This window comes from Camelus bactrianus, chromosome 22 (assembly GCF_048773025.1).
Source record: "Camelus bactrianus isolate YW-2024 breed Bactrian camel chromosome 22, ASM4877302v1, whole genome shotgun sequence".
NCBI lineage: Eukaryota > Metazoa > Chordata > Mammalia > Artiodactyla > Camelidae > Camelus > Camelus bactrianus.
Genome location: NC_133560.1, coordinates 4,288,253 through 4,305,102, shown reverse-complemented (window position 1 = coordinate 4,305,102; position 16,850 = coordinate 4,288,253). Strand labels below are relative to the sequence as shown.

General features: G+C 43.4%; 1 pseudogene; it reads left to right on the top strand.

Annotated features, from left to right (window-relative positions):
- Positions 1-11,225: 11,225 nt before the first annotated feature.
- Positions 11,226-16,850, top strand: part of LOC141574702 (trafficking protein particle complex subunit 9-like) — a 62,945-nt pseudogene continuing 57,320 nt past the window's right edge.

Genomic DNA, 16,850 nt, shown 5'->3' with positions numbered 1-16,850 from the left:
GACCGGCCTATTTTGCATTCTTCATTTTGACTTCTTTATTTTTATTCTCTTTTTAAACAATTACTTTAGAGATTACTGTTGAATTTTAATGAACACACTAGATATTGAAGATTAAAATGTTACTTAGCCCATATATTGAATTTTATATACCAAATGATATCTGTATTTTGTTTCCAGAAGTTCTGTTTAGTTCTTTAAAAAATTGATCTGTTTTCTTTTTCATGATGTCCTGATTGTTCATTATGTTATATAAGATTAATTTTACCTTTTAATGATTCAGTCATACTTATTTTATGCTCTCTCTTAGATTGTTTCATAATTTTAGGCTCTGGAATATTAATCATCCTGTGTTTTACGGTTAGCTCTTTCTTCCCTGTGGCACTGATTTCTTTCTGTTTTTAGTTGTGTGTCTGTGTGTGTGCAGAGTTGTGGGATCTTCTCTATAGTGAGTACAATTTTTTTCCTATGATTGTCCCTTACATCCTGGTTTTTAAAGTTTCCCTAGAGAACAATTTTGTGTTGCTTATCCTAAGGCTCCAGGTGATATGATGAACCTTGAATTATTATATTTTTTGGTTTGGGAATTCCGGAATCTTAAGTGGAGTATCAATTTGGATTCCACATTCATATAAAGCAGGGGCGTGGAGATTAGACTTTTTTTAAGGGAGACTTTGTTTTTCCCTAGAGAACCGGTTGTTTCACCCCTTTCCTGTGTGCACATGTGGAGAACTGTGAGTCTCCCTTTCAGTGAAGAGGCAAGTCTTCCAATACGTCTTATGCAGAGGTTTCTATAAAGGAAGACTCTTCTACATCTGGTATGAACCCTATTTCCTAAATGGACATTGTATCCCTATTTATGTGCAGATGAAAACCCCTTCCCTCCAGGGTGCGGTGGCATCAGCTCACAAGATTACCATTTTGGCGTTAAGTGTCCTCTTTTTATTGTCACCTGGGAACTTCTCTCTCCATAGTTAGCTCTGTGTTACTTTTGTTGTTGTATTTTATCCGGCATTACTGAAAGTTTTACTTAAAATGGATCCTGATTAGCTCTGTTTACATGTTTCCAGAGCTGAAAGCTTCAGTTCTAGAGTATCTGTTTGATTTTTCTTAAAAATACATTCCAGTATATTTCTCTGGTGAAAGTCTTGACCCTGTTATATATTCTCCCATCATTTCCTTATTTTCTTGAATATATTAAAAGTATTTCATAGCCTTTATTGGTAACTCTGATGCCTACATCACCCGGGGGTTTTCATCCATGGTCTAATGATTCTTATTCTCATTTTATCCATCACATAGTCTTGACATGTTACATGTCTAGAAATTCTTTATTACATGGCAGACATTGCAAATGAAAAATCCATATCTTATCTTCCATGAGAGGTTTTCCACCTTCCCGTTAGGCAGACAGAGTGAGGGACTGATCATCTCACTCCAATCAGGCCCTGAGTTGTGTCAGGACAGAAGTGCCTTTTTTCTTAAAACATCTTTGAGGTATACTTGGCAAAATAATTTTCACACATTTAAAGTGTACAACTTAATACGTTTTGACATAAGTATATCCCCAAGAAAACATGACCACATTCAAGACAGTGAACATACCCATCACCCACAAAACTCTTCTCCTGCATTTTGTTGTCCCTCCCTCCCTCCCCGTCTATTCCCCTGGAAACCATTGATCTTCTTTCTATCACAACATACTGGTTTGCATTTTCAAGATCGTTGTATGAATGGATTCATGCAGTGTCTACTCTATGTTGTCTGACTTCTTTCATTCAGTGTAATTATTCTGAGAGTCATCTGTGTTGCTGTATTAATAGCTTATTTTTCTTATAGCAGAGTATTGCTTAGTGCTGAGTTTTTCCTGAATAGTTTATTGTGAGCATTGTTTGGATAGACCATCCTTTGTTTCTCCATTTACTTCTTGATGGATGCATGGGTTATTTACAACTTGAGCTATTATAAATAATATTGCAGTGAATATTTGGTTACAAGTCTTTGTATGGACATATGCTTCTATTTTCTAAAGCATCAGATGAGGAATGTCTGGGTTATATGGTAGATAGGTGTTTACCTTTTTTAAAGAAACTGTTAAAAAGTTTTCCAAAATGGTTGTGCTATTGTAAATTCCCCGTGGTGTGTATCAGTTTTGGTCGCTCTACTTCCTTGCCAGCACTTTGTAAGGTCGGTCTTTCTAATGGTATACATTCTAGTATGTATGTGTACTAGTATCTCACTGTGGTTTTTAAAAGCATTTCTCTAATGACTAATGGCATCTTTAATCAGCATCTTTTCATATGCTTATTATCCATCTGGATATCTTTACTGATGTGTGTTTTCTGGCCTCATTCATTCATTCAGGTGTTTGCATTATTATTGAGTTTTGAAACCATTATATTCTGGATCAGACACAAAGAGAGACCTTTACCAGATATATGATCTGCAAATAGCTTCTGTCTATGGCTTGTCTTTTCATTTTCTTCACAGTGTTTAGAAGAGCTTTGAAGAGTCTTCATTTTTGTAAAGTTCACTTTATCAGTTACTTTTTAAAATAGATTATACTTTTCGTGTCATAGCAAAGAAATATTTGCCAAACCCAAGGTCATAAAGCTTAAGCCTATGCTTTTTCTCTTAGCTGTTTTATAGTTTTAGATTTCCTATTAAGATCTATGATCCACTTTGAGTTAATTTTTGTATATTTTGTGAGGTGTGGATCAAAGTTCATTTTTTTTTTTTTTTGCATATCACTATCTAACAATTCCAGCACTACTTGTTGAAAAGATCCTTTCCTCCACTGCATCCTTTTTGAGAATCAATTGTCTATATAACTGTTGGCTTAGTTCTGAACTTTCTATTCTGTTCCATTATTCTATTTTCCTGTTTTACACCAACACCATACTTTCTGATTACTGTAGCTTTATTAAAAAAAGAAGTCTGAAAATCAGATAGTGTAAGTCTTCCAACTTTGTTTTTCTTGTTCAAAGTTGTTTTGGATATTTGGGATCCTTTGCATTTTTATATGAATTTTAGAATCAGTTTTTAAATTCCTTACATCCTGTTCTGCCAAAATTCCACCCGTGAATTTGGCCATCTCCAAAGCCACATTTTCTGAAGAAGTCTCTCTAGATCCCAGGTGAAAGGAATTTCTCTTTCGTCTGTGCTCCATTCACATTTCATAATATTTGATTACATTTATTCATATTTGGCTGTATGTACTTGTCTGATATTCCCTGCCATATAGTAAACCTCTCAAGATTAGGAATCTTGACTTGGTTCCCTATGTCTGCTGAGAAAACTAGTTCTGTGCTTTGCAGGGGTGACCCCTGCAGTAAGAGGTATCTGCAGCACACATCTAGCTCATTGCTTGCATATTGTCAAGGAATCCTGCAGATTTAGAATTGTTTATTGATTATTGTCTCCAAGACAGCTCAGTCTTTTTTATTTCTATTACTACTGCTGCAGTTTCAAATAACAATGGGCTAATTATTTTCCAAATATTAAAACATACTGTAATTGAGTTGTGATGCAAATTATGTGCTGCTGTGTCTTAAAAACCTGCTTAGTGTTCACAGGCTCCTTCACTCATGGAACTTTTGGGAGAATGACATATCCTTAGACATAGCACTGCTGACTTTGGCGACCTGAGCAGCAGTATCTGAACTCACTCCTCCTGTATTTCCAGTGTCCCCTCTTGCCCTCCTCAAGCCCCCCATGGGGGGACCTGCAGTTCTGCCCTCGAAAAGCCTGTTGCTTCTCAGGAAGACTTCCCTATGAAACATAATCATATCATTCTTGTGGGGACATTCAGTCCAGTGATCTGACAGCAGGGGAAAATGTTTAGTCTGCTCTTGGTAGAGCCTAAACTCTTCCATACTTGTTAGAAGCAAATCCAATGAGGAAACTGTGTTGGCATCTAACAAATCAGCATAAATGTCTGATGAGGAAGATCGGCTTCCCCGTCCCACTCAGGAGTCATGTTGATGTGACGCCCACCTTGGCTAAAATTTTCTCCTGTGAGCAACGTAAGGTTCAAGACGTTATGAATGGCTTTTTGTTTTTCTTCCTTGGTCTTTCCACATTCACTGTGTCTGGTGAGATTATATGAATCCTGCTTATTTTCAGCCCAGCACTTACCCTTTTTAAAGGATCACGTGTTTAAAAGGCTAGTGGACAATTTGTTAGAAGATAGAAATCGTTAGATTTTGGTCCTAGAGTTGAATCTTGGTTAGGGGTGAATGAAAATTCCCATTAAAATTTTAAATTCAGTGTTACAAAGTTTTAAAAATAGTAAAATATTAGTCAATTTCATTAAACACTTTAACAGTTATTTACGTTTAAGCCTGTTCTGGGGGAATTTTGCAATGATTCCCTCCCTTTATTGATTCCCTCTTTATCAGAATCCTTGAGAGGCCCCTGTCATCACTGTCAGTATCATTATCATCATTATCATGGAACTGATTCCTCTGGAAGATTCTAGGAAAATAAAGAGATGGGTGGGGTTATGTGTAGGTCAGTGTGTGCATATACAATAAGAACAGTTATTAGACATTAGATGCAAGATATCCATTTTACTTAGAGAAGAATGTGGTCATGAAATCCTGATGTGGTGAATGAAGGAAGCAGTGGGAACAGGATAGTCAGTGGAAAAGAGGAGGAAGTAAGCGAAGTGGGGAGCATAGATCCTTGGTTAGCCGATCATCAAATTGGTGTGAATGAGGGAAGTGTGGTGGCAGAATCATGTTCCTCCCGCGCCACAGGTTAGCCAACTGTGACATGTTACTGTACATGGCAAAAGGGATGACAGACATATTAGGAGAAAAATCTTAGAGGATTTCTGTCTTCTAAATTGTCTATTAGCCTTTTAAACCCATGATACATTATTAAAGATTAGTGGAGGGCCACAAATAAAAAATATTCATATAATCTCACCACACATACTGAAGGTAGAAAGACTAAGGAAGAAAAACAAAAAGTCATTCATAAGTGCCTTGAACCTTAATTTGCTCATGGGAGGAAATGTCACACAAGGTGAGTGTCACAGCCACGTACATAATGCCTTAATGGGAGGGGAGAAGGGGATCCTGAGATGAGACAATATGGTGAGTTGCCTGGATTGTCCAGGTGGGCCCAATGTAATCACAGGGGTCCTTAAAATGGAGGACATAGCCCAGCTGAGTTTAAAATCAGAGGGAGGTGTAGCAATGGAGCAATGTTCAGAAAGGCTGCTGGCCATGAAAATGGAGGAAGTCGTGGGGCACAAGCTAAGGAAGGTGGGTGACCTCTGGAAACTGGGAAAAAAAAAACAAAAACAAGGAAAAATTCTCTTCTAGATCCTCTAGAAGGAAGGAACCCTGCTGGTAACTTGAATTTAGCTCAGTGAGAACTGTGTTGGATCTCTGACCTCCACAGCAATAAGGTGATAAATCTGTGCTGGTTTAAGCTGTTAAGCTTATGGAAGTTTGTTACAGTGGTAATAGAAAAATAACATAGTGAGCGGTAGTGTAAGGGATTAAAGTTCTAGGCTGGGGTATGGAGAGGATTCTGACATTTACACCTAAAAAACAACCAGGTGAAGTGGGAAGGTGTTTTAAGGAAGACCTACCTGGCAGGGCTGTTAATAAGACTGTTTGGTGTGAGGAGAGCATTGGAGTAGAGGAATCAATTAAATCTCTACCAGAAAAATAAGGAATAAAATATAACAGTGCTTCAGTGTTAGTGGATGCAGGAATGGAAATGGGCAGAGAGATATAAACATTACTTTGAAATTAGCTACAGGTTTGATGATTGCATGTTGGGGAGAGTTAGCCGATGTGTGGACTGAATGTTTGCATCCCCTCAAAATCCATATGTCAAAACCCCATCTCCCAGGGTGATGGTATTGGGAGGCGGGGCCTTTGGGAGGTGATTACTAGGATAAAATGAGGTCATGAGAGTGGAGCCCTCATGAATGGGATTAGTGCCGTTATAAAGGGCCCCAGATTGCTTGCTTCTCTCTGCTCTATGGCCCATGAAGATAGTGGGAAGACAGCCATCTTCGAGCTATGAAGGCTATCTTCTCCCAGATACATTGACAGCCTCCACAACTTAAGGAACATGCTGGTTGTTTAAGCCACCTGACCCATGGTAATATGTTACAGCATCCCAGACTGACGAAGACAGTGGAGAATGCCTCTGAGTTTGACACTGATTGCCTGGAGAATGCTGAAACCCAGGGAAGTGGGCAGCACAGACGTTTACTCATTTAATCCTGGTAACACTGTACGAGATATAGTCTACATATTCCTCGCTATTTAAAAGGGAAGGAAAAAGAGACACAAATAACAACAACAACAACAACAACAATAACAATGTTTCCAAGATTCACACAGAATCCCCTGGAGGCAGAGTGAGAATTTATACTCAGGCTGGCTGACCCCAGAGCCCCTGCTCATTACTACTAAGTCAGATCACCTTGATTATGTGGATCAATTTTTTTCAAGTGTGATATGAGGGTACTGTGTCCAGTAACTTATAATTTCAAAATAACTCACTGTAAGGGAAACATTAGTCGCAGGCATTGCAAACCACAGAAAGCTAGACATACAAAAATAACTCGTTAGGGCAAGATAACAAATAATGTTTTTAAATATTATACTTGCTGAACCTTTGCAATAAAATATGTATTTATAATTCTGTCTGGCTACAGAGTAACTTCATAATCCTGAATGTGGCTGGTGGCTCCCATGTTGGACAGCACGGGCCTAGAGAATTTAAGTGAATTGTCCAGCCTCGCCAAGGAAGCTCTTGGTGGGATCAGAGCTATAGGTTGGGACTTTTCCTTCCTATCCAACAAGTCCCTCATGGAGGCTTAGAAGCTTCTCCTTTGGTGCCCAGCTGTCTATCCGTACTTATGACATCTTGTCAGGTGTCCCAGCCTGCTCCTGAACATCAGCCAGTAACCACTTCTGCTCTTTTCTGGCAACTTCCATTGACTTCTTGGCATCAGTTCTTACCTGGAAGGGTAGTGGCTAGAGATGCAAATGTGTCCACATGACAGGGTTTTAATAAACATAGCAGGAGTTTTCAAGAGAAGAAAATGTCAGGAAGAAGAGTGGAAGCAAGTCATTTAATATACCAAATGTTTACTTTCAATGTATGTTTGTGTTTCCAAGTCCAGACTTGTTCTGGTCGTGCATTACAGGCCAATAAATCGGGAGACCAGGTTTTGGGGCAAGAAATAGCGACTTTAATTTGGAAAGCCAGCTGAGAAGATGGAAGTCTAATGTCCTGGAAAACCATCTCCCAAAGTCAGAATTCAAGCTCTTTTTATATTAAAAAGGGGAAGCAGGAATGCTTGGTTGTTGCAAACTTGGTTTATGAATTCATTGTTGTTAGAATCTTTTGTTCTTGCCGCTCTTCACCTGGGTCAGATCTGTGTAAACCTCCAACAAACACATGTTATTTTCTATTCTGTAACTTGTTATCTTTATATGAATGGAAAAGTGTTAATATCCTTTAAAGTCAGAGCCTTGAGAATAGGTTCTCCTGTATATTTCAGGCTCTAGGCAACATTGTTTTACAAAAGGTGCAGAACAAACAAGACTAAACCTAGGAAACAGGGCACAGGGTTAAAGTCAGAAGAACAGATCTAATATGGAGTCATATTTGTTCTTTCCTATTTCTGTAGTGCCATGGAGAAGGCACTTTGGGCAGCTTGTTGTAGGATCCTGGAGGCTTTCTCTCTCAGCTTCTGGGCGCCTCTATTGTAAACCCTTCATAGCTGTCTGGCCTGCTGGAAAACCACTCCGACTCTTTTGCCTGGAAGATGTGTTCTGTTTATAAATCATCTCTACTCCTTGGAAAACAACTCAAGAAAAACTCAGTTGGTTTTCCGCCAACCCTGGGCAGGGGTGAGGGATAGCATGTTATTATTTTATAAAATAAAAATAAAAAAAAATAATAATAAAAATAATAAAAGAACTCTTAAAAGAGCACTGGGCACATAGGAGAGAGTCAATAAATGTTTCCTGGCTTAAATTAAAACTGATGGCTCAGTGATTCCATGGCTGCTGTATTTGCTGTGCTAATTACTCCTTTGCTCCATTACAATTGTTTTTTAACTGAAAAAGAAATCCATGCATATGGTTAAAAAAATTCAAACAGAGCACAAAAATACACAAGTGAAAGAAGTTTTCCCTCATCCTCTGTTCTTTCAGCCCTCCCTGGAGATGCCACTGTTTACTATCCTTTGTGTGCTTTTCCAGGTATGCTATGCACGTTCCCACCTATGTATGTAAATTCCTTTAAACTTTTACTTATTTTTAACTTAAAGGGGTTTAAATCCTCAAGTGCCTTCTGCCCGGGTAATAGAAAAGAGCAAATCTGACTCCATACTAGATCTTTTCCTTTGACTTTAACCCTGTGCTCTGTCTCCTAGGCTTCATCTTGCTTGTGAAACAATGTTGCCTAGAGCCTGAAATATACAGGAGAGCCTATTTTCAAGGCTCTGACCTTTAAGGATATTTAACACTTTCCATTCATATAAAGATAACAATTTACAGAATAGAAAATAACGTTTGTTTTGCTGGGGGTTTACAGAGATTTGACCCAGGCAGATAGCTGCAAGAACAAAGGATTCTAACAACAAAGAATTCCTACACCGAGAAGTTTGCTACAACCAAGCATGTAGGAAAGGAGCCTGAATTCTGACTTGGGGAGATGGTTTTCCAGGACATTATTTTGCTATCAAGGTCTAGAGAAACTGGCTATTCCATGCCCCAACACCTGGTCTCCCAAATTATTGGCCTGTCCTGCACTGAGGAGAATGAATTTGGACTCAGTAACACTCCTATCTACCTAGCAAGCTGGGCACTGGAACTGAGGACAGCTCTCCCACACCCAGGGACCTACTGTGAGCCCTTGATGGTTCCACTAGGGTGGTGTGTGGTTTACCCAGGAGGGATGGGGACTATGCACCAACACTCAGGCAGTCTGCTCTGTCTGGGGCTCTGATCTTGTACCTCCCGCTCCCAGGCAGCCCAACACCTGGGACAGTGGAGCTAAGGCAGAGATCGTGCCTGCCTGTTTCTCAGCGTGTAAAAGGGGAATATATACTCTTCCCAAGGTAGTTCTGAGCGGCAACACCCGCGGGTGCTTGGTTCCGAGAGCAACAGGAAACCCAGCTCCGCGTGGGGGCAACGGATGTGATACCCGTAGGGATTCTGCAGAGGCCTCGGCTGGAGGGGTGGACAAGTGAGGGAAAATTTGAGCTGCGGGCCTTGAAGTGTTAGAGAAGGGTACAGAGGCAGGACTGCCGCCTGTGTCGGGATGCCCCCAGAGGTAAAGCTTTTTCTCTCCATCTCTGCTACTCCCCTCCCCTCTCTAGATCCCTCCCTTCTCTCTGCACCTCCTGTCCATCTGTCTCCCTCCACTTTTCCCCTTCTCCCCTCCTCCTCCCATCTTCTCCCTCCCTTGTTTCCCCACCTTCTCTCGCAGAACCCAGAGGATCGCTGGCCCTCCTGCTCATGCGCAGTCGGTGCCAGCTGGACCGAGGTTTGGAAGCTCCAGCTCCGAGCCGGGGATCGGCCCCAAAGGCTTCTCAGCTCTGTCGACCGGTAGGCCTTTGGCTCCTGCCTGGGGCCGGGGCCTCCGGCTGTGGAAGTGCAAGGTAGGGGCTCACGGGAAAGTTCAAGGCGGCTGCAGGAGGGCGGTCCGCGTGTCAAAGCCCGCGAGGGCGCGAGTCAGCTTGTGTTCAGCTGAATTGCTCGGGCCAGGCCCCTCTGCCCGCGCCACCTGCCCCGGCGCCCCGGCCACAGCTGTCCAGGGCCAGGTGTTCACCTGCCGCCTCTCGCCCCAGCCAGGCTCCCCTCAGTCCGCGGCTGGCGTCCCTTTCCCCTCTCCCGCCCGCGAGTCCTCTCCTCCCGGGCTGCCTCTCCTCGGGCGCCGGCCCGTCCCCGCCCCTGGGCGGGCTGTGTCCCGGGCGGGCAGGGTCTGCGGACCCGGACGGGGGCGGGCGGCTGGGGCTGGGTCTGGCCTCCGAGCGGGGCTGTAGCCCGCGTCCCCCACCCCGCTTTCCCTGCCCCGTGACCCCGGGGCTGCCCTCCTCTCCTTTTCCCGCTCCCTCAGGACCAGCTCAGTGGCGTGGGCGCTGCTCCCCGGGCTGAGAGCCTCAGGCTGTAAATACCAGCTTCTCCTGGTGAAGTCGGCAAAATGGAGCGTCAGTGCTGAGGGCACTTCCGTCTCCCTCAGTGTTTCTGCCGCAGGTAAATTCCTTGAACACTTTCAGGTGTTATGATGGCGGTGCTTGATGATGTCACGTGTTTATATAGTGAGAGTGATTACAGTGTTGAAAGCAGGGCTTGGTTCAGTTAAAAATGATCTGAAGGCATGAGGCTGTGACATCCTCCAGGCTTCCCTCTCCCAGGGTGAAACGTGTGAACGTCGATTTTAGAAAGATAGTTACAGTCCCTAAGTAGCCCAGCCCAGCTAGTGTGTGTTAACAGGAACATCACCACCAGAGGCGTTGGAGACCTAGGGACATTGCAGTCCTAAATAGCTCCTGGCACAGTTTGGTTTGTTTTGGTTTTTTGTTTTTCTTAAATTGTGTGGCAGACTAGTTGTATAGAGGTGAAAATAATTGTCAAGAAATATTTTTTCATATAATAGCTTTATTATGATATTGTTCACACACCATGAAGTCCACCCATTTAAATGGTACAATTCAGCAGCTTTTAGCATATTCACAGTTGTGCAAGCATTATTATTCCAGAACGTTTTCATCACTTCAGAAAGAACAGTGGAAATCAATGACCTATCCACTCTTCCCCAGTGGTGGTTCTAAAGAAGTTTCTTGGCTTTTCCTGACCATAAATTAACTTGTTACATTCCATGAAAAATCTGATAGGCATTCTAATCAGAATTGCATTGAATCTGTCTACCAAAACAGGAAGAATTAATGTCTTTATGGCAAAAACTTCTTCTACCCATGAATATATCTGAGACCTTATCTTTTCATCTCTCCAGAGCCTGGCCCATGGGAGGTCCTCACTAATTGTTGGGCTTGTGAATGATGAAATTCTATACATTGTTAGTTGCAATTGTAGCCTTTCACAGAAGAGAAAAGTAACCTCAGTGAAGCCAAGTGACTCTCTGATGGTCAGAAAGGGTGATAGTCAGTGCTGGAGTGATCCAGTGGACTTGCTGCTTGCAGCCAGAATTCTCCACCACCTACAGCTACAGGTATTACAGTGTTCTTTTATTTTTTTTAATGACTTAATTTTATTTTTCTAATTATTTTTTATTGAAGTGTAGTTAACTTACAATGTTAGATTCAGGTGACAGCAGAGATTCAGTTATTAACATATGCATATATATATTCCTTTTAGATTGTTTTTAGTACAAATCATTACAAGAACTTGAATATAGTTCCCTGTGCTATATAGCAGGTCCTTGTCATTTATTTTATATTAATTAATGTGTATCTGTTAATCCCCCTTTTCCTGCCTGCTAACCACAGTTTGTTTCTATGCCCATGAGTCCATTTCTAGCAGCACCATTTTTCCTAGTTAATATATGCTGCTTGGCTGCTTTCAGTTTCAGTAATTCCATCTTATCTGTGGGCTCTTTTCTTCTGGTGGCCTTTATGTGGTTTGCACATGTGGTAATAGAGATCTGTATTTGGGAGAACTCCAGGCCTCATGTAGTCCCTGGTACAGAGTGCCCACTGAGCTGATGCTTGAACTGGGAAAAAAACATAGTAAATGTTGGAATTTCCACTATGCTTGAGACTTCCAGGTTTCTATAACCTCTCTAGCCAATCTTAATGTTGGCTGCACCCATACTGGATAATTTGCTGGAATTCCATGTTATGGTGATGTAGAGACAGCGCCTTGTATGCTTCTTCTCTTTCCTTTTTCTAACACTCATTCTCCTGGGCCTCCCAGATCCTCCCACAGCAGTGCCCAGGGCTGGCTTGCTGCTGCACTCAGGCAATATTTGTTAATAAGGACCTTTCCTAATCTCTTCTGAGCCTCCGTTTCCTTCTCTGTACAATGAGACCATAGCCTAGATAAGTCCTTTTCAGTTTCTTTTAAAGCCATGTTTCCTTTGAGAAACAGAAAATGCAAATCTCTCCTCCCATTCCAACCCTTTAGATTTTGATACGTCCTCCAAGGAGTGACATAGCTCTTTGTGGAAAACTGATGTGATTGTGATTCCAGGTGGCACAGAAAAGACTCTTCAGAGATTTACTGCAGGGAAAGGGCAGGAAAGGGGCAGTGTATCACACTTTCTAGTGTGAGCAATGGAGCAGGGGATTGGGTTTAAATACGGTGTCTGATGTGGCCTCTCTCTAATCTTGCACAAGATGATAAACCTCTCTCCCTCAGTTTCTTCATGTGTCAAGTTGGGGTGATAGTATTTTAGGGTTTTGAGAAACATTATACACATAATCCATTTGTGTCTCAGTAGAAACAAGACCTGCTAGGGAGTCAGTGATTTCTTTAAAAAAAAAAAAATCTTGTCCATAGCACTCTGTGTGTATTTTGAAGTTCCTAGAGGGTGAGTGTTGAAACTAAAGTCCATCGTGGGACAGGTGGCCCATGGTTCTCTGTGCCCCAGATTGCCCCCTCCTCCCCAGTCCTCTTCCCCTCAGTCCAGGATGAAGTTCCCTAGTAGATTTACACAGAGTTCTTGTGGAAATGGCTTTTCATTTTATTGTTTCACCAAGAAGGGCTGCCATCTTGATCTCTGTGGTCAGATTTTGGTGACCTGAAGGCTATGCAATTGGGGGTTTCTATTTAATAAAAAGAAAAAAATTACAAACACAAACTTAGACCTAGGGTGGTGACAGGGGCTCTTGGAAGTGGGGACCATTAGCTTTGTTAGCTTCAGGTGCAGTGGCCTCTGGCCACGAGGACCCATCCTCGTGTTCTGAAGTTGGAGGGACCAGTGGGTTCAGTGGGTAATTTAACTGAGTGTATCTCATGGTCTAGGGATTGTCCTATTTGTGCTGTGTGTTCCTTATTTGAGACAGTGAGCTCATTTAACCTCAATAGCCTCTTTAAAAAATTAGACTTTTAATTTTGTGATGTAATGTAGATTCCCATGTAGTTGTAAGAGATAATATGGAGAGGGCCTATGGACCCTTTGCCCAATTTTCCTTAATGGTTCAATCTTGCAAAATTCAGGGACAATTCATTACTGACTCACTAACCCTTTGAGGTTTGTGTTATTGCCCTCATTTCTATTCATGATTAAACTGGGGCTTAGAGAAGCACACAGACCTGCACAGTTCACCCACATGGTTAATGTAGAGTCGGGTGGAACATGGGCTTGGGATTTCCAGGCAGTACAATTGTGATGGTCTGTAGCAGGGGCAGCATTCACTTGCATGTTTATTCATTCATTCAACAAATATTTATTGAGTAACCTCTGTGTGTCAGATGCTTTAATAGGGTTATCAGATTCTTCAGCAGTACTGAGAATCAGGTAATATTTTCTGTTTTTTAATCTGAGAAAATTAGCTCTGAGAGGTTATAACCCACCCCAAAGGAAATATAGCTCATAAAGTAGGGATAATAAATTTGTACAGTCCCCACTTTTTATGCAGGTTGTAACCTAGGCATTTTACATTTGCAAACTTCTGTAATCCAGATATATTCTTGTTAGGCAAGGATTTTCTTTTTTTTTAATTGAAGTATAGTCAAGTTTACAATGTTGTGTCAATTGCAAGGTGTTTTTTTGAATTTTGAGTTAAAAATATTTTTTTGAGGAGGGTAATTAGGTTTGTTTATTTGTTTCACTTTTTAAAATGAGGTACTGGGTATTAAACACAGGACCTCGTACTTGCTAAGCACGTGCTCTACCACTGAACTGTACCCTCCTCCCCAAAGCAAGTTATCTTATCCATTATTCTGCAGCTTAGGAGTTCAAATAAATTGGAGTTGAAATCCAGATCTTTTGATCCCACTGTGGTTCTTTTCTTTATATTCTGCTTAAAGGGGTGTGGAAAGCAGTTCCTTTGTTCATTTCTTTATTCAGCAGTTTTGAGCACTGACTTTGCATCAGGGTCTGGCTAGGTGCTTGGAACAGAAAACAAGAAATGACCCTGGTCTGCATGGGCAGGAAGCCTGGACCAAAAGCTGGGTAATGTGATCCGACCTATGGTAGCCATGTGCAGACACTGAGGATAAACTGTACCCCCGCCTTTGCTTGGGCTTCCCTTGCCTTCTGGCTGGTACACACCAGGTCACCACAACCCAGAGGGGCCCACAGCAGAGTATGTATCTCGATCTCCTCTCCCCTCTCATCAGGGGCTGCAACATGAGCATCCCTCTCTACGTGCAGTGCGCTGAGAACGACCAGATTCTCCCCGTGGTGATCCAAGCCTTTGGGATCATCTCAGAGGAGAATTTCTTTTGCATCTATAAGCGAATCTCCTTGGTGAGCCAAATCAGCCTGTGCGGCTCCCAGTGGGCACTCTGTATCCACTACAGGCACCACTATGTGCCTGAGAATGGGTGGAGCGACTTCCAGACCCACAGCAATGTAGTGGGCCTTGTCACCATTGCAGACTGCCTCTCGGCCAAGGCCTTCGAGAAGCTCCACGTGCAGAGGAGCTGTATGGCACCTCGTTAATGTCTCTCAGCTATTTGTCTTTTTGCTGCATGGGGAGGTAGCCGAGCAGCCGCGCACCAACGTGGCCTTCAAACTACGAGGACTGCAGGCTGGTGGAGAAGTGGATCGAGGACTTCACTGAGTCACTCTTCATCATGCTCAAGTACAAGTGGCTGGATGGGACCCGACAAGTCTGGGGACAAGTTCCCACTCCTCTGCACCTTGTTTGAGAAGGAGGACTTCATGGGACTGGACACAGACAGCAGGTAAGTCTACCTGGAAGCCCGGCCACCCTCGCTGTGTGCCAGATTGCTTCCCTACATCCAGGAAGGGATCAGCAAGGAAGAGGGCTGTCTTGTAGCCAAGGGTGGAGGGAGGTGCAGCCCGCCGGTTTACAGACATTTAAAAGTGAATCCGCCTTTGTTTCAGAGCGATCCTTTTATGGTTATTGTGGACACTTTCTCCCGCTTTTCAGCCAGGACCCCTGGTGGGACCCCTGGAGTTGCTGTCCAATAGAGTAGCCACAGCCACTGATGCTAGGAGCACTGGGGAGGAGGCTGGTCTGAGCTGACATGTGCTGTAGGTCAAATGCACATGAGACGCTGAGACTTATCTAGTAAAAGGAATGTAATCTACCTTGTTACTTTCTATATTGATTACATGTCAAAATGATAGTATTTTACATACAGTAGAATAAGTAAGGTCTGTTCTTAAAATCAGTTTCTAGTATTTGTTTTTTGTTTATTTCTTTGTTTACTTTTTAAATGTGGCAAATGGGAAACTTTTTAAATGGATCTCATTTCATTACTGTTGGGCAGCCTTTCCTGGGACAGTCTCATCCCTTTGCTTATAGATAAGATGCTGAATCCCGAGATGCAGAACGAGGCTCTGGTTGAGCTGAGGGTGGAGCAGGTGTCTCCTGACTCTTAGGCCCAGCACCTGCATGGCTCAGGCCCTCTATTCATGCCCGACAGTCACCATGCCAGGTTAGGACATCAGAAACACCGCCAGGGACTTCCGAATGAACTATTTACACAGGAAAAGGCTTGTCACGGAGTATGGGACAGAGCAGGGAAAGGTTCATCTTCACTTTGTCCCTGTGATTACGTCAAAGTCCTCACATTGCCTCGAAAGTGCAGACGAGATCTTCTGAGCTGCCTAACCCCCATCTTGTGCTCTGTTTCCCCGTTTGTCCATCGTGCTGTCCCTCGGGCAGGAGAGGTTGAGATGTCTTTGCCAAGAGTTGGTCCCACTTTGCTGGGGAGAGTGAGGGAAGCTGTGTCCCCCCGGCCTACAGCCTCGGGCCTTGAGTCTGGAGAGCGCTCATGGCGGTCCCACAGGTGACGGTCGGAGGACCTGGCACGTGCTGCCGGGCCCGCTGTGGAGGCGGTGCTCTGCGATTCTTGAACTTACCTAAGATGAGATCCTACTTTCTGGTTGTTGGTCAGTTGGAGGAGAAGATTCTAGAGAATTGATAAAAAGAAAGTCCAGACCAGCCCTGTGAGTGAGAGGCACAGGGGACCCGAGTCCCACCTGCCTGTGGTGCCTGTCAAACTCTGGATGAATTTTCAGTTCCTTCCCGGACATTCCTCTATGGCTTAAGGAAGGGGCAAGGCATGTCATGGCCATGATCTGTACTTGTCCTCACAGGGCCCTGTGATCTACATGTCCACACTCCCCTTCTGCTACTTGGAGATGAGGTGGCAACTTTAGGAGCCCGGGCACTGCTGAAGGCACAGCTGCCAGCACCGGGCCACTCCCAGACTGGCTCCGTTCACCTCACCTGTCACCTCCTGCTGAGCCCCCAGGCGTTAGTCCGGGTAGGTGCATCGATGCAATGTAAGCAGGGACTGTCTTCTCCCCCTGCACAGACCGGTGGGTGAGCAGTGGAAGCCTGGAGCCCTGCCCCAGCCCCCTGTCCAGTGCCTCCTCTTTTGTCATAGGAGGCACTGGTGACATGTTTGCTCAGCAACTGCTTGACTCTGAGTCTGTAGACCCACCAGAGAATGCCAGCTTTTTTTTGCCTTTTGAAGTCTGTCCTTGGGATTTGGCGGAGTAGCTGGATGTGTGCTTAGCCCATAGTGTTTGACACTGTCACCATTGTTTACCCAGAACCTCGTGTATCAGTCATGGTTCTCGGCATCAAAATACAGCAGCGCATTAAAACTCCATCCTGGTGGATCTGTCTGTTTTGGTACAATAAGCGCCCAGCCAGCATCTGAACGTCAGTGAGATAACGCGGCCAGTGAGCTCGG